The following is a 19332-nucleotide window of genomic DNA, read 5'->3' as shown; positions in this document are numbered from 1 at the left end:
GGGGTCCAAAGAATCCCATTGCGCTATAAGCGGATCGCGTTAGACATAATGTACAATTGTACACTACTGACACACTTAATCACACTGCGGCCAGATCCGCAAGCCGGGAGATTTCCCGGCTTGCTAGTGGCCGCCCCTCGGCGTGCCGCGCGTCATAGACGCACGGTCACGCGTCTTCGGGAGCGTGCGCCCCCTGCACGCGCGTCCAGGGGCTCCCCGAGGGAGCCCTGGTGTCCCGCGATCGCGGGACAGCGGCAGGGGGTTCCGGGGGACCCGGCGGACCCGGCAGCGGTAGGGAGAGCGCCCCGATCGGAGGGCGCTCTTCCGCTGCTTCGGCGCGCGCCCGTCACTCTCGGGCGCGCGCCAGGCTACTGCTGCGGCCAAGAACGGGCAAATGCTCGAATAAACTTGGCCGCAGCAGTATGCATTGTCCAATAAAGTATTTAAGACACCAATAATCATGTTGTAAAGTACTCATAAATATGAAAATTGGGAGCCATGCTTGCATCGCGTTATAAGCGGATTCGCGTTGTAACGGATCGCGTTATAACAGGGTTGAGCTGTACTTCGGAATGTGCTAAACTACCCATAGGTAGAAATTGGCTGGTGGGAATGAATTCCCACTCTCTGATTGGTCGCTCCTCCTACTTCCATGCTGAATAGCGGAAGATATGTAAGGAGAAGCCCCAGTCAGAGAACCAGACGATCTTTTGTCTGGGGCCAGTGATGCAAAGGCGGGCTTTTCAAAGTTGCTCTGTTGCGAATAGCCGAGCAACAGGCTTCATGTTTGGAGCTGAGAAAGCCTGCCTAGCTGAGGCTAAGTCAGACGCTTGGTCCAAGTTCTCGTTTTAGAACGTAGCGGTCGCGGCTAAGATTTTTAGCCAGAAAGAGGACCAGAAAGCTCTGGTGGATATCCCGGTCAGGGTAAGCCTTCCGAAGAAGGTGCCCTGCACCTATTTTAGCCCAGATTTCACCCCCAACACCCCATTAAGTGTATATTTTACCCGTGTCTTTGTATTTCACTCTGTGTGCGTGGGTTTACCCAAATAAACCTAATTTTATTACACTATTGTATTTTGCCTAGGGAATGATCCTGGTATAAAAATGTTAATAGTCCTGGTCTCCCAGGACATGCTTTTTTCTGGTGGTAGTGGTGGGATCATTAGGCTTTGGGCTATAAGTTCCTGCTGGGATTTATAGCACAAAGACGAGCTCGTAGATTGCGAGCTCTCAAAACAAGTAGTGTCGGACACACATTATACAAAGCAGGGAATCACACTTTTCCGTGTCACTCAGTTTAATGCCACAAGGCGAAGATGGCTTTCCGATCAGGCGGTATCATTCCATAAGGGGGCAAGTTGTAGGGGGAGATGATTATAGCAGTATGAATACCTCATCCACAGTCAGAGAGGAAAATAAGCTGAGGATGAATGCAAGTGTGCGAAGGAAGATAGGTGGCACATGTGGGGCCTGGCATGAAGAGGTGTCATGTCTGATTAACTCAATCTTACATGTGAAGAAGGTGGCAAGGTATTGGTCAAGTAGGATATAAGGAGGTGCAGGTACAATTGGGCACAGAAGTGAGTTAAAGGTGGTGAATCGACATTGAGCTTTAGAGGACACAGTTAGTATATGTGAGGAAAAGTAGGGTTGCTTGGCAAGGGAAATTACAGTGTTATAGGAGGAGAGTATAAATGTATAGTGGAGGAAATCGTCTTCAGAGGTTGGTTTCCTCCAGAATTGTTCAGCTGTGCATGAGCACTTTCGGAGGTAGTGGGTAAAGTTTGTGTGCCATTTTGTGGCTTAAATTGTTGGTGTGACGTGTGTTGGCAGGAGCCATTTTTTCTAAGGTTGATGAAAGTATAATATTGTATAGGGAGGTTGCTAGGTCTGGGCAGGTGATGGGAGAGTGGAGAGGTTGTAAGATGTTGGAAATTGGAGGGGGTCTAGAGTATGTAGGTTTCTCTATTTCCATGTTGAAGGTGCAGAGAGAGGCTAAATGTTAGGAGGTGGTGATTGTCACGGAAGACTAGCACTTTTAACACTTTTTACCTTCTGGGATCATTCACTAAGCAAAACAAGGTAGTGGAATAAAATGAGGTTTATTCGGTTGAAACCCACGTACACAAAGAATATACAAAATACAGGAAGAATACACACTTACTGGGGGTATTAGGGCGAAAACTAGCCTCAAATAGGTGCAGTGCTCCTGCTTCTGAAGGCTTACCCTGACTGGGACCTCGTCCCGGGCTAAGTGGTACTCTTTTCGGGGAGAATACCCAACCGTGACTGCTACATTCTATTCTTATAACTTGGTCGTTGTGTCTGACTTAGTCTCAGTTAGGCAAGCTTTCCTAGTTCCAAAAATGAAGCCAGTTGCTCTGCTATTCACAACAGAGCAACTTTGAAAAGCCCGCCTTTGCCTCACCGACTCAAGCCACTAGATGTTCTAGTTCTCTGATCGGGCAGTCTACTTACGTAGACCCCACTGTTCTATGTTTAACATGTAAGGGGGACAAGCGACCAATCAGAGACCAGATCGGACCTCAGCCAGCCATTCAGAATGGGGGATCGTCTGTCTGCAGACGTCAGAGGAGGGAGTGTGCCAAGCCAGCTCGAAAAGCTGGGTGAGTGGGAAATATGAATTGGCCAATGGGAAACGTGCCTACCAGCAGCATCTTCCCCCAGCCAACCCATTGCCACTCGCTGGCCAGGCTCTACCAGGTCTGGCAGTCCAAAAGGTGCCCCAGTGGGGTGTCCTTGTTCTCTGGACCTGGTACTTCGCCCTTTCCCGCTCATCAAATGGTTTTCTCACCCACTAACATCCCTTCTCCCCTTTGATCTACGATGTCTATGTAGACATCCCGACACCTATGTAGATGCCCGGGCTGACTGTATATACATTAATACATACTGTATAGAACTTAACACAGTTTTATTACACACATATCTCTTGGGGAACCTTATACATGTGGGGGAAATGAGTCTGGGATACTTGGACTCGAAAAGCACGATTCTAGTGGGGGACACTGTGTAGCCCCGGTGTAATTCCCCTCGCATATACACACATCATGCCTGCACGTTGGGGAGAATTACGGGACTACTGGTAACTTTATATTAACAAATAGACAGCACTCTAAATAAAGAATGAAAATCAAAGTACAGGGTGCAAACGGAACAAAGTGAGCCCAAACAACCCCACTGAAGATCATAAAAAAACAAAAAAGCTCCAGCACACACTGGTTAATAGAGAAAAAGAAAGAGTCACGGAATAAGCCAAAATGTAATAGCGGTAATAATAGAACAATAGGTATCACAAAATATGGAAATGCTTAACGACTATTCATGCAGAATATATAGTTCTTAAAAAGCATAATAGGGGGAGAAACACAGGGAAGGGGAGTGGGTAAAAAAACACTATAGGAAAAACTGCAAACAAATTAACATATAAAAAAGACAATGGGGGAGGGTAAGAGGGGCAACGTTTCAGGATGACGACCCCTTCCTCAGGCCTGTTCCCTTGGGTCCAACGGAACCACAAGGTACTTCCTGTAACCCTAACCCCCCTACATGACACAAAGTAGCCAAATAAGAATAAGCTCAGAATCAAGCCCTAATCAAAAGTCCACAGTATGTGCAAGAGTGTATTCAAACTCAAACCGTCCTTTCAATGGGATAATCAGACTTCTGTCCTCTCTTTCTCTCATCAAATTCAAAGGTGGCTGCCCCCCTACTCTTGTGCTTTTTAAGAACTATATATTCTGCATTACTAATATTTCCATATTTTGTGATACCTATTGTTCTTTTATTACCGCTATTACATTTTGGCTTATTCCGTGACTCTTTCATTTTCTCTATTTATGTAACGCCTGTATGCCCGCAGACCTGGCCAGTCCCCAGTACATAGGTGGGTAAGATTTTAACATGCACCCACAGCAGTGAGGGCGTGCCTGGAGTGTGGTGGTGCGTTGCCGGGCCTGTAGAGAAAGGGTTAAGATATACTTGCAACACCTTGGGTTTCAGAGTTTGGATAGTGATGTCCGTGTGCCAGAGTCCAGGGGCAATACCGAGCAGGATGGTGATGTCCGTAAGCCAGAGTCCAGGGGTAACAGCACACAGCGAAATCGTATCCGGATGCAGGGTTCAAGGGCAGGAGAGAGCAGGGTAATCCAGTACAAAGCAGAGTTCAAGCCAGGGAGATCCAAAGGGTAGCAGGGACAGGAACAAACACTGAAAGAGACAGGAGAGCCAAGCATAGGACTGCACACACAGGGTCACAAGAAGCTATGCAGAGCAATGAGTAAGAGGACAGACAGTGGTTATAAAGGAGTGAACACCAATGGGAGAGAGAGGAGGAGCAGAGGGTAAAGTGAGAGGCAGCAGGGATAGGTGAGAAGAAGAGAGGGAGGAGACAGGTAGATCAGAGAGGGAAATGACTTGTACAGCATGGGGGGCGGAGCCAGATGTCTGGGAAGGTTTACAAGAGGAACGTGTGCGCGCGAACTCTGTAAGGTTAGGGTGCGCGCACGCACAGGCTGTGTCAGGAAGCGCGCGGAGCGCCGTGTTGCGGGGGCGCCCGCCGAGGGAGGAGAGGGAACTGGAGGAGTGACTGAAGGAGGCAATATGACCGGAGGGGAAACAGAGGGATGCCACGAGCAGTGAGTACCGCAGAGGGGATCGGGTGTTTGGGGACATGCGCGCGCCTTGCGGGGAACGCGCGTGGCAACTGGGAGCACGTCAGGTCATGCCGCAGAGGGACAGATACGGGAGGAGGAAGGGAGAGGAGAATGAGGAGGCAAGGGGGAAAGGTCAGAGGCAGGGGAAACAGCGTGTTGGGGACACATGGAGGAGCAGGAATCCCCTGAACCGTCACAGTATCCCCCATTGAGGACCGATCTCCGGGCAATCCTGCCATGGCTTCTGGGGGAATTTCCGATGAAATTGCCAGAGGAGTTTGGGAGCATGAATGTGACGAGAAGAAATCCATGAACGCTCTTCTGGGCCATACCCCTTTCAATTAACAAGGAACTGTAGGTTATTTCTGGACCAACGGGAGTCAATTATGGAGTGAACTTCATATTCCTGCTGTCCGTGAATGGTCACCGGGTTGGGTTTTCGGGAACGGTCCGGGAAGTGAGAGTTCTGGATAAATGGTTTAAGTAAGGACACATGGAACACAGAAGGAATCCTCATGGTGGGAGGAAGTGCCAAACGGTATGCGACCGGATTGATCCTCTTTAATATCTTGAAGGGACCCAAGAATCTCAGGGACAATTTCAGAGACGGGGTCTTGAGCCTTATATTTTTTGAGGACAACTACACTCTGTCTTCGGGTTTGAATGAAGGGCCCGGTTGACGACGTCGATCCGCCTTTGTTTTTTGTTTTGAGACAGCAGTTTGTAGAGTCTTAAGAATCTTCCTCCAAGAGTTCTGGAGAGTAGAAACATGAGAATCCGCTGCGGGGACACCAGAAGGGAGGGAGGAGAGGGGAAGACTGCTACGGTGGAATCCAAAATTGATGAAGAAAGGGGACTCTTGCGTAGATTCATTTTTAAGAGACTAGATGGCAAATTCAGCCCACGGTAATAGATCCACCCAGTTGTCTTGAGATTCGGAGACGAAACATCTAAGATATTGCTCTAAGGTCTGATTCATTGTTTCTGTCTGACCATTGGTCTGAGGGTGATATCCAGAAGAAAAAAGAAGGGAAAGCCCAAGTCTCTGGGAAAACGCACGCCAAAATTTAGAGATGAATTGAGAGCTTCTGGCAGAAACAATCAAAACAGGAACACCGTGAAATCTGAAAATTTCCTTAGAAAAAATATCGGTCAAAGTAGCAGAATTAGGGAGGCCCTTGAGGGGAATAAAGTGTGAATACTTAGAAAATCTGTCTACAACAACAAGAATGGTATTCATTCCTTTAGAATTGGGAAGCTCGACAATGAAGTCCATAGAGATGTGCTTCCAAGGTTGCACCGGGATGGGAAGAGGCATGAGAAGGCCAGAAGTTTTGTGATGGGCGGATTTACTCTGGGCACATACCGGACAAGCACTAGTGAAATAAAAAATGTCCTTGTTCATCTTAGGCCACCAAAAGGTCCGTTTGATAAGATCTGCTGTCCTCTTGATGCCTGGATGACCGGCCGATCTAGAAGAATGTCCCTGAAGTAAAATTTTGTGGCGAAAACGTGGAGCTGCATATAAGCGTCCCTCTGGTACCCTGAGTCTCCTGGGAATGTGAACCTGGGCCTTGTTGATTTCATCCAAAACATCAAAATTATTGGCAGAGATTATGCACTTGACAGGGAGAATAGATTCAGCGGACTCACTGGATTCGTTCTCCGTGGAGAACTGGCGAGAGAGAGCGTCTGCTTTGATATTTTTGGTACCAGGGATATAAGAAATGGTATAGTTGAAACGGGGAAAAAAAAAAGAGACCAACGAGCCTGACGAGATCCTAATCGTCGAGCCCCCTCGATATACAGTAATTTTTTGTGATCGGTGAGGATGGCAATAGGCTCCTTGGTACCTTCGAGAAGATGCCTCCACTCCTGAAGAGCCAATTTAATGGCCAATAGCTCACGATTCCCAACATCATAATTTCTCTCGGCAGACGAGAATTTCCGAGAAAAAAAACCACAGGGGTGGAGTTTCTCTTGGGGAGAGGATCTCTGAGAGAGTACTGCACCGGCTCCCACATCCGAGGCATCCACTTCTAACGTGAAGGGAAGTGAAGTATCAGGATGTCGTAGGATTGGTGCAGAAACTAAGGCTTTTTTGAGAAACTCGAAGGCGTCAATGGCTTCGGGAGGCCAAGTCGTGGGGTCAGCACCTTTTTTTGTCAAGGCGGTGATGGGTAGCGCAATGGAAGAAAAATTATGGATGAATTTCCGGTAATAATTGGCAAAGCCAAGAAAAGCGCTGCCCGGCCTTGAGAGAGTTTGGCAGCGGCCAGTCGAGGACAGACTTCAATTTCTCTGGGTCCATAGAAAAACCCTGATTAGAGATAATATAGCCTAGGAAGGCAGTAGACGTCTAGTGGAACAAACACTTCTCCATCTTGGCGTATAGGCGATTAGCACGGAGCCTAGAAAGCACCAGTTTGGTATGGCGAATGTGTTCCTCTAAGTCCTTAGAAAAAATGAGAATGTCATCCAAGTATACGATAACAAATGTTCCCAATACGTCTCGGAAGATATCGTTCATGAACTCTTGGAAAACGGCAGGAGCATTGCGTATCACTAGATACTCATAATGTCCAGATCGCGTATTAAACGCGGGTTTCCATTCATCCCCTTCTCTTATAAGAATGAGATTATAGGCTCCTCTTAAATTAAGTTTGGAGAAGATAGAGGCTCCTTGAAGACGATCGAAAAGTTCAGAATTTAGGGGAAGAGGATATCGATTTTTTACCGTGATTTTGTTGAGTCCGCGAAAGTCGATACAGGGTCTTAGAGATCCATCCTTCTTCTTCACGAAGAAGAAGCCTGCCCCAGCGGGGGAGGTAGAATTGCGGATTAATCCTTTCTCCAAATTTTCTTGGATGTAAGACGTCATAGCCTCAGTTTCAGGAACGGATAAAGGATATGATTTCGACTTTGGGAGGATAGTACCTGGAATTAAATCAATAGGACAATCGTAGGGACAATTGGGAGGCAGTACTTCAGCTTGTACTTTGTTGAACACATCCAGGAACTCGTGATACATGGTCAGAAGAATCAATAGGTTAGCAGGAACGAACTCCAAACCGGCGAGCACAGCAGCAGGAAGAGTAGTAGAAACTGGCTCAGATGAGGAAGGCCATTGGATAGGTAAAGCGGCGGTCCAATCAATGCGTGGATTGTGGAGTTGCAGCCAAGGCAATCCTAGAATAACCTGAACGGTAGGAGAATGGAAGATATCAAAAACTATTACCTCTTTATGACCGTCCGCCAAGGTCAAAGAAAGAGGAATGGACTCCCAGATGATGAAGGCTGGCTGAAGCGGACGTCCATCGATAGCTTCAAGGCCAATGGGTGCTTTTCTCTTGACCAGAGGAATTTGGTTCTCAGAGGCGAAGGTATGATCCAAGAAGTTACCGCCAGATCCAGAGTCAATGAAAGCTTTTACTTCTAATAGAAGATCAGGGCCCGCCAGCGTTACAGGAAGCATGAATTTCTTTGGGAGATCCTTAGGGAGAGAGGGGCAAGAAGAGATAGTACCCAGTAGAAGCCCCTCTACCTTTACTGGGTGTTCCCGTTTCCCAGCTTCAGGGGACAGTTCTGGAGACGATGTTCTGGGGAACCACAATAGAAACAAAGTCCCTTCTGACGACGTCGCATTCTCTCCGCAGCCCGAGGTTGTTGGATACCGATCTGCATCGGTTCTGGGGCGTCCAATGCCAGGAAGGGCGAAGGGGAAGACCTGTGGGAGACAATCGAGGAAGAAAGAGAACGGGAACAGTGTCGCTCGTGACGTCGTTCCTGGGTACGTTGATCCATACGTATGCTGAGAGTGATCAGTTCTTCCAGAGAGGATGGCCGGGTGTGAGTTGGTGAGATCATCTTTCAAGGTGTCAGACAGACCGTGCCAGTAAGCGGCGGCAATTGCCTCGTCGTTCCATTGAGTCTCCGCGGCGAGGGTGCGGAACTCTATTGCGTACTTGGCAGCAGATCTTCGAGTCTGTGAGATATGAAAAAGAGAAAAAGCGGCCGTCTCCCGGCGTGCGGGAGTGTCAAACACTTGTTGAAATTCATGCCTAAATTTAGGGTAATCCTGGGTTAATTCAGATTTATGCTCCCAGAGGGGAGAAGCCTAAGCGAGGGCATCGCTGGTGAGTAAGGCATAAATGTAAGCCACCTTGGAACGGCCGGTAGGAAACAGAGAGGGAGACGTTTCAAATTCAACCTTGCATTGGTTTAGGAATCCGCAGCAAGCGAGAGGGTCCCCATCATGCCGGTTGCGAGGTGGTATATGTGGCCCAGGATTACCGTAGGTCACAGAGACAGGAGGTGACGGAGCCACTGGGGTTTCCTGGACAGACAAATTAGCAAATTGTTGTGAAACAGTGGTCAGTTGGTTGCTGACGAATTGTAAATGTTACAAGGAAACACCTTGACCCACCTCCGGGGGGTCTGCATTTATTTATTTTATTGCATAATGTAACGCCTGTATGCTCGCAGACCTGGCCAGTCCCCAGTACTGAGGTGGGTAAGATTTTAACACGCACCCACAGCAGTGAGGGCATGCACGGAGTGTGGTGGTGCGTTGCCGGGCCTGTAGAGAAAGGGTTAAGATATACTTGCAGCGCCTTGGGTCTCAGAGTTTGGATAGTGATGTCCGTGTGCCAGAGTCCAGGGGCAATAGAGAGCAGGATGGTGATGTCCGTATGCCAGAGTCCAGGGTTAACAGAAGACAGCGAAATCATATCCGGATGTGGGGTTCAAGGGCAGGAGGGAGCAGGGTAATCCAGTACAAAGCAGAGTTCAAGCCAGGGAGATCCAAAGGGTAGCAGGGACAGGAACAAATGCTGAAAAAGACAGGAGAGCCAAGCATAGGACTGCACACACAGGGTCACAAGAAGCTATGCAGAGCAATGAGTAAGAGGACAGACAGGGGTTATAAAGGAGGGAACACCAATGGGAGAGAGAGGAGGAGCAGAGGGTAATGTGAGAGGCAGCAGGGATAGGTGAGAAGGAGAGAGGGAGGAGACAGGTAGATCAGAGAGGGAAATGGCTTGTACAGCATGGGGGGCGGAACCAGAGGTCTGGGAAGGTTTACAAGAGGAACGTGTGCGCACGCCCTCTGTAAGGTTAGGGTGCGCGCACGCACAGGCTGTGTCAGGAAGTGCGCGGAGCGCCGTGCCACGGGGGCGCCCACCGAGGCAGGAGAGGGAACCAGAGGAGTGACTGAAGGAGGCAATGTGACCAGAGGGGAAAAAGAGGGACGCAGCGAGCAGTGAGTACCGCGGAGGGGATCGGGTGTTTGGGGACATGCTGGGAACGCACGTGGAAACTGGGAGCGCGTCAGGGCATGCCGCAGAGGGACAGATGCAGGAGGAGGAAGGGAGAGGAGAACGAGGAGGCAAGGGGGAAAGATCAGAGGCAGGGGAAACAGCGGTGACGGGGACACATGGAGGAGTAGGAATCCCCTGAACGTCACAATTTATCAATGTGTGCTGGACCTTTTTTGTTTTTTTACTGGTAACTTTGTACACCGAACTCCTACACAAAATGTAAACAAATTGTGACCCAAATAGTCCCCTTGAAACTCCCACCCCCGAAATCCCATGTTTATTGGGGAAGGGGAACAGGCAAACCACACAACAGGTCAGGGTTTTCATATACATTATAGTATCCCTGGCTTATGGTGCAATTTAGCTGCCAGGGACCTGCCGGTTTTCAGGGGTAACCAGTCGGGCTTCACCTTTATTATGAAGACTGGCATATTAGAGGAGTTGTAGACTGAGCAGAAGCGGGAGAAAACAGGTCAAGGAAGAGTCCAGTGTAGTGAGTAGGAGGTGGTCCATTGTGATAAACTATAAGAGGAGGTTAGGGAGAGAAAATGGACGGGCTGAAGTGGCATTGGGATTTTTGATAGGTATGCTAAAGTCTCCCAGGATGACAGTAGGTGTGTCAGAAGAGAGGAAGGGTGAAAAGCAGAGGGAAGCTATCAATAAATTGAGGGGGGGGGGGCGATAGATGACAGAAACATGGAGATAAAGGGGGGAAAAGAGGTGGACAGTGTAGACTACATTGGATTAGAAGGAGAGGAAGGGAAAAGGGGATATGATGTGAAATGTGTAGCATAAGGAAAGTAGTATGCCTACCCCTCTTCCCTGTCTATTCCCTGGTATGGGGGTATGGTTAATGGAAAGACCACCATAGGAGAGCAGCAGGGGAGGCGGTCCCTCAGGGGGTGAGACAGGTTTCTGGGATGCTCAGTCATATAGTTCAAAATAGAATGTTTAATCTGGGGATGACATCTACTCTTAAATCACACATTTGGCAAATTTGCAGCATACAGTAGCTAATACTTAACTGTTATGTTATGTTAATAGGCGGCTGAAGACAATATGTAACTGCAAAATACTGTCTTCACATATAGAAGGAAGGGCACTTTATTCGAATTTTAATATATATTTTTTTATTTGGTGCTTTGTTGGCAATGTTGAAATCACATTTTTGAATTTCAATGTAAGTTAAAATACATATTGTACAAATATCAGGTGCAATGAGGCTGTCTCATTATTTTGTACTGTAGGTCATAAATTACCCTTTAGAATATGCATTTAGGACATAATATTATGGAACATGTACAACGTTTTCCTTAAAATAGAAGCTACTGACGAGCAAGAGTTGAGCACAATAATCGAATTTCAGCTGCACTGTAAACTGATTTATTTTTATTCAGTCACACTAAAACTACAGTGCTTGTAAAAGTCAGTTAATGGACATGATGTGGCTCATTTATCTAAGTTTGCAAACTCATCTGTAGTTACAAAATACCTAAAAAAAGCCCATTCTTGGTATCCTTTTGTATTGCTGCCTATCCTTATTATTCATTATTTCAAGTCCTGTAGTTTGTAGAACACTAATACAGTGGCACCCGCTTTTATTCTAAAGCAGCCGCCACCGCAAAGTGCGGGCAGACGCGGCTGTGTCGCTGCTTTTTCCTGGCACGTGCCGCGCGTCACAGTGGCGCCGGTCACACCGTGCCAGGGTTCCCCGGCATCCCCGAAGGCACCGACTGTTGATGGGGTAAGGGGAAGATGCCGAGCAGCCAGGGGGAGCAAGGGGGAGCAGCTGGGGATCGCGAGGTGAGCAGCAGGGGGTCGCGAGGCGCTAGAAGATGCGCACGCGGGGAGGGGAAGGCGGCTGGCGCACGGCCAAGTTCGGCGCCCAGCCGAAAATAATTCCGGGCAAACGTTAGGATAAAGCTGGCCGCAGCAGTATAAAAGTAGGGTTTGGATAAATTAGATGTAAGATCTTTTAAATATAAGTACATTTATGTCTCAGAATAATAGTGAAGGTAAATTCCCTATACAAATAGTGGGAAATAGATTTGTACTCCATAACATACATTTTACAGACTAGACAGTAGATTCTCTCTGGTTGGTCCAGTGCACAGATGAAATAGAAGTCCTGAGGATATCATGCAGAAGTGGATCTAGGCCTTAGTTTGTGCTCTTTAGAGCTCTCAGATTGGGAGGAGGGGCCAGGCAACTGCAGAAGCAGCAGCCCAACATTGACCAACTCCTTCCCCTCCATACAGGCATGTAAGAGGTCTGCAATAGGGTTGAGACTAGAGTGAGTAGGGAGGAAGTGTCACTGGGAGGTAGAAAAGTTACTGTGTGTGGTGGTGGGGGAGGCAGTACTGTGTGTGGAGGGATGGTGACCAGCGCGTGTGGTGGTGCTCGTATATAAGGAGGCTAATGTGCGCGTGCATGTTTGTGTGTGTGGGGGGACTGTGTAAGAAGCCAGGATTGAATTGTATGTGGGGAGGGGGGGAGAGGGTGGGGGGGGGGGTTGAACTGTGTGTATATTGGGGGGTTTACTGTGTAAGGATGCAGGTTTGGACTGTGTGTTTGGGGGCAGGTGGGTGACTGTGTTAGGAGGCAGGATTGGACTGTGTATGGAGTGTGGGTGACTGTGGAACAGGGTTGGATCGAGTGTGTGGACAGGTGACCAGGGACGGCATGATGGTGTTGTCATCGGTGCGACTACAGCTGTTACAGAAGCCCTGCACTCTTCACCGGTCAACTTCTGTAATCACAGTTTAAATGTGGTGGTGGTTACATTAAAACTGATTAATCTAGTCGGGCCGTGGGAAAGGCACGGGGCCTCTGTAAGTGCCGGCATCGCTTCATGCTACCACCTGACGTGTCGCCTTGACAATGCAACGTCACATGACATTATCACATGGCGCAAGGGCGTGCACATCATCTCATCACCTTTTAGCCGGAGGAGATGCCCCAGAGGGAGATCTGGCTGTTACAGGTGTACGTGGTGCTGTATGGGCTCACCCTTTGTCTGTCTGGAAGCCTGAGTTTCCACATTTGTATAGGGGAAAAGCAATGAAACTCATCTGGCACAGCTCCTCCATCCTGTAGGGATCTGGCAGGAGCAGAGATGGACCCCGCAGGAACCTCTTTCCAGTAATTAGACAGGAGACAGGGAACGTTGTACCATTTATTGGCAGGTCAGCAGATTCCATCTATCACGCAAGACAGGTACTTCATCACACCCTACAGATGAACACCTTCCCTCGCGTCTTGCGGTATCTTTGTCCCTGACTAGGGCCCCCAAGGGCTTGAGGCCCTTGGGGCTAGTCATCACCTCCTCGCCCCCTTATGGAGTGAGGTAGAAACATCTTGCTCACTATGGAGCAGGCTACATCCTGGAACCTCACACACTCAATTTGGGAAAGACATCTTGTATACCTGGGACGAGTGGTTTGTGACTATGCCCCAAAGCTGGGCTGGTCTGAGGGCAGCACAGGCATCACCACACATTGCTGACACCTATAACCCCCCCACCCAGGCTTGATGCTTTCAACGATCACTAGCCTGCACCTTGCTATGGCGACATTCAGATACAATTAAAGTGTACTGCGTGACTCTCAAGCTGGCTCATGAGGAAGAATTTAACCCTAACACTGCCGGCACTTACCAAGAACCAGGGCCGGGAAACCCATAGCCAGGGGAACTAGGCTACATATGTTTAACAGAGATAATGTAATAAATATGTTTTAATAAAAAATATACATTTCAAATTATATTTCAGTTACATGTTAACATTGCTCTTTTTTATTCAATTATGTATACAGTATGCAGAGAGTGAAAGTGTAATGATATACTGTACATAAGTGTTCCTTAAGAAACAAATATTTTAACTTAGCAGTTTTTTTGTTTATTTTCCAGTGCAATAGAAAATTATCACAGTTTGTATATAAATGATTATTTGCCATTTTTACTGCCAGAATTGAACCTTTGTCTTTTAAGTGCTTGGAGGGGCATTGTAAGGCATTGTGACATTGTCACCTACTGTAGATGTATTTTTGCGAATACATTATCTGATTTTTTTTTAAGAGAACTTTACTCTTTACCTGAAGACCTTGAAATATCTTGTTTTCATTTTATGATAAAATGTTTAGTAATTGCAAACCTTGTTCTGCATGTACAGTAGCCTACTTGATCAGTGGGCCATTTCTGTCTTGACTTCGTCTTTAAAGAAAAATAAGTTCTTGATACTTTCCTTTGACTCAGTCACAGGGAATGACTTTAGCTGCGCGTTTCCTTCAAGATTTTCGTTGGATCTCTTTTACAAGACAGGATCTTCCTACTTCCTACTGATTACACTTTGTAACTACTATAACTATTTATACTAATACTAAAAGAACTCCCACAGCTGCCACTGACTATAGAGAAGAGAAAGGTACAATATGAATGATCACACAGGTGGTGCAATAAATCAACATTACAGTAATACATAGTAATACATGATATATCAAGATACACCACTTTATAGTATGTAGCTATGGCTGGTCCAGGTTATACTTTCTGCCCCTTTTCACGTAAGTTCTAGTCGCTACAGGCAGTGGCAGGCTATCCTGTGGGGTTTACCCCTTCCTCATGCAGCCTCTTTGAGTGACGGGGGGAGGTGAACTGGGTTTGTGTGCAGCTAATCGGTGCAGGCCTTGTACCCTCCCCTTCTATACTAGGAGCGGTTGCATTCTAAATTGTAGTCAGTTGCAGTCGAGTCTGAGTTTCTCCCGACTGGGAGTGAGACGTGCTCTCAGCCACTTAGGGGGCTGAATAGATATACCAGATTGCAAAGGCCTCAATTCTGAGAGAAGGCCAGGCACCATCCAGAGGCCTGGGATCCTATGCTGATATATGTATTCACTATAATAACACCTGCAGTGGATGCAATAAAAGAGGATCCTGTTTTATACCTCTGCCTGAGTCTACAGTTTATTGGGTAAGGGTATGCAGTATGACTTTCACAGTGGTGACTGTCTGCAGCACACCTGGAGCCCACAGTGAATGGAGGCGTTGCACCAGACGTGTGAAGAACCAAGCCTGATGACATCCAAAAGCCTGTCCTGTTTCCACAAACCGATGTGGACCCTCAGCATCTCCTGGAACCTCACAGGTATGAAGCACCGTGACTCCGGTAGCAAGGTCAGATCTTCCAGGGGGGGGGAGAAGCGGCGCTACAAGTATAAACATCCTATAAACCTTGACCTAACACACCTTACAGTACTTTGTAGGGTGCTACATGGGTGCTGTATATTTTAATAAAGCTGTTACTATTCTTATTAAAAATCCTATGTGTTTTAATTGTAAAACAGATGTGTTCACCATCTTTCTGTAGGTTATTTAACTACTTTACAACTAATATTATACATGAACAGTGAACAATAAGTCCACGTTTCAAATATGACATTTATTCCCAAAGGAATCAAGAGTAATATATCTGTCACATTGGCTTCTAGTTAGATTACCGATTGAGGCAAGCATTTACAGTTGTAAGCTGCATGCATGCATGCACGGTTAAGGTCCATGCCAATATTTCTCTAGTTAGGTAACAAGTCTACGACCTGTCGATAAAATAAGGGTTTATCCTATATGATAGTTTTGCCCCTAGTGTCTAATTACTACTTAAGTTCCATGTGACAGTCCATTGCTTAATAACTATTATTGTACTGCATGAGAATCATTGTGACGTGAAAAAAAGGACCTTTTATTCTAAAATAATGTTATAAACATTTGTAATGGCTTTTTTGGGTTAGTCTATCCACTGTAAAATAACTGGTGTTTATTTTTATTTTTTTGGTCCCTTGGCTTTGTTTCGTTCTGTGAAAAAAAGCAACATAATTGTTTAAGTTTTTTCCTTTGTTACACATGCTACACATTCTTCCTCTATGTCTCTATCCTCCTTTTTTAAAGCAGACTTTCGGTAATCTTGAACATTTTCCTTTTTATGCCAAGAGACAGTCTTCGCATTCGTATTCATCTGAAGTGTTTTCTAATTACTACTTCCAATTTGTTTGGTTTGAAATTCAGTTCCTATTTCCTGGACAGTATGGGCTTACATATATTCTCATGCACCTTTGAAGTTCCTACTACGACTTCAATACCTTTTTATGGATGGCTTTTATTAGATCCATATCTTCATTCTTTCTATATGCTAGAAGTCAACAGATCACTTCAATACTTGAACATAGCTCTTTGGTTATGAGTATTCCTTTTTCCGACAGGGCTTCTACGTTAACAATATAGGTTTGACCGAATACATATTGGAAACATAACTATTGAATACCAGACAGGTTGTGGTTTATTAAATAAATGCCTTGTTAAACAGTAAAGTCAGGAGCCTGTTTCTTGAGGCAGTGTGTTCCAAAGAGTCGGAGGAGCATGGCTTAAAATGTGGGCCCTAAATGTAGCTGAAGAGATTCTGGGAACTGTTATCATTGGTTTACAGTGAGCGAGTAGGAGATTTGGGAAACAGGAGATCTTTCAGATAGCTTGCACCATGATTATACATGACTGTGAATATCAAAAGCCAATGTTGAAACGGAGAACATGTGGCAAAAATGGATGGAAAAACTTGTCTGCTGCATTCTGCACTGTTACGCCGATGCTCGCCACAAACTAGGACCGGACCGCGGGGCTGAGGTGGGGTTATATAATCACCGACCTTAGTCCACACATACTGATCCGGAGTGCGCAGTTCGTAGTCGTACATCGCAGGGTCAGGATTGGAGAAGGCAGCATCGTCGTTAATGAAGCAGGAGTTCGGCAACAGGAAGTCAGGAGTACCCCGCTTCAGCTTAGAAGCGTGAGCGCGGGGGTGGCTTCTGCGCGAGGAGCGGCCTCGGCCCATGACGCCGATCTCAGCAGGAGGAGACAGCAGGCTGGCCGAAGTTCACCGCAGGGCAGCGTCGGGAAGAACCAACGCTTCAGCGCAGAAGTCCAAGGCAGGCCACTGCAAGGGAATAGCAGGAGGCCGCAGGAAAGGAAGGGTAGCCACTGCTAGGAGGGAATGCAGCAGATACCAGTGCTGGCAACAACGCTTCAGCACAGACGTCCAGGGCAGGCCACTGCAAGGAGATAGCAGCAGGCCAGTGCTGGCATCAATGCTTCAGCACAGACGTCCAGGACCAGGCCTCTGGATACTCAGGAACTTGGAAGGTAAGAACGCTAGGAGAGAGGCCTGGGGTGGTTTGTGGCAGAGACAGTAACATAGAGGTAGGAATAGTTATGCTCGGCGCTGGTTCAGTGCCTACGCCTAGAATATAAAGGGCGGAGATCCAATCACAGGAGGAGGGTGTGTGAGAATTCCTCCAATGAAAGAACACAGGGCAGAAGCTGCAATGAGAGGCAGCACCTGTGCCATAGATTGCCAGAGGAAGCTTGCAACTGCACAGGTCTGCAAGGCTATAGTCAAAGCCAGTAGTGGATTCCTTACAGTACCCCCCCCCCCTTCAGGTGAGGCCTCCGGATGAACAAGATCCATCACAGATTTGGGGAACATGGAATTGTTCCTAAACCTCCTTAGGCGAGAGGTGGCGTTGAAAGCCCATAGTTTGTTGGGATTCCTTACAGTACCCCCACCACTGGGTGAGAAGCCTGGGTGAACAGGACCATTCATAGGTCTGGGAGACATTGAGTTGTTCCTGAAGTGTCTCCGGCGAGAATTAGGTCCACAATCCAGGTGTACATTGGCGAGTGCCATGAAAGACAGCGGTGGTACTGCAGTTCTTGGTACATGAACAATGGGACCTGAGGGCTCCGGAATGTGAACATCAGAAGGGCAGTAGCCAGGTGTCCGGTGCATAGTAATAGTCCAAGAGTACGGGACACAGGACACAGATTGTCGGACAAAAATGGCAGAGGGACCTTCAGAGAAGGCAATGTCTTTGGTGAAATCAGCACGGAGGAAGTTGCGAGAGTCTTTAGCTTCCAAGGAATTCCGGGTGGTGGTTAGCAAGGGAATGGGGTGGGAGGGTTCACTACACACTATTGCAGCGGTACTTTTGATACCAAGCAGGGTTGCTATCCCAAGCAATTTGCGAGAGTCTGTAGCAGTGTGTATGCAACTCTTGGTCATGGTACTGGCAGTTGAAGAAGGATCCGCTTCCTTTGGTTTGTGATCTTTAGAGAGAATCAAATCCGAAATTGTGGCCTTGGCGAAGGACATAATAAGCATGTCTATACCCATAGTGGACCCATAGAGAACAGGGACGGACGCTTCAGGTAAAGCGACGAGGTCCAGTAAGGGTGTCTTCGTCTTAGGGAGAGGCCAATTGCCATACAGAAAGGGCACTTTGGGCACCGCACAGAGACCTGCGAGTAAGGAGTCTGTTTGAAAGGTGAGAAAACAGATTTTATCCAAAAAACAAGGCAGGCGGTTAAGCGGTGCATCAACCTTAGGGAAAAAAGTCTTGGGGTTAAAGCTGGGTGCCTCCAACACAGAGAAAGAAGACAGAGAACTAGAGCTTGGCTTCGGAGTGGAGATCCCAGGTCCCTAGGTCTCACATGATACTGTGGGAGAAGGAATGCAAATTGTTACTGTTTTAAACATAGGGTTTTTAACATCGGTAGCTCCAGGCACCTTTTTGAGAGGTAACCCTAGTTTTGGGACAGGACAGTCAATAGCAATTATTGTGTAAGACACAGAGAAAAATAAGTCCATTTTAAAGACGGGATCTTCTAAAAAAAGGGAAAGTTCCAAATGCGATACCCCTGAGTTCGTGGTAGTAGACATACAGTCAGTGGTGGATACCCCGAATACTGTGGGCGAATCAGCGTGAAACAGTATTATTACAGGAATGGGCATCCCAGACTTAAAGTCATTTTTAATCATCCCGGAGGCTGTGGCATGATCCGTGAGAGAAACTGGGGTAAACTCTCCAACAGACACAAGGGACATCTTGCTTGTTACAGAATTGGGTCCCTGAGAATCCCTAGTGAGGGCATCAGACTCCATGGGAGACTTAGTGACAGGGGTTTTGGAACTGATTAAAGGAATTGCAGGTATCACAGATAGGACAGACAGAAGTAAGCTAGGCAAGGCTGCTTCTATAACAGAAGATTTGGCAGCGGCAAAGCTTAACTCAGCGGCTGCTGGAGAACTTTTAACTACAGTGAGAAGGGACTGCAGATTTACAAAGTCAGGGATAAAGGGAGTCTCAAACTTGAAAGCCTGATCCTTCAAAAAGAAGGGCCCTAACTTTAATGGTTCTAAGGGAGCAACAGCAGATACGCTGATCTCAGAAGGGGTCACTTGGAAAGGAGCATAATATGTACTGTTCGCTTTAAATCCTAGGATTTGAGAAAAGGAGAAC

The sequence above is a fragment of the Ascaphus truei genome, chromosome 4 (genome assembly GCF_040206685.1).
Source record: "Ascaphus truei isolate aAscTru1 chromosome 4, aAscTru1.hap1, whole genome shotgun sequence".
Lineage (NCBI taxonomy): Eukaryota > Metazoa > Chordata > Amphibia > Anura > Ascaphidae > Ascaphus > Ascaphus truei.
Note: the sequence above shows the minus strand (reverse complement) of the source record.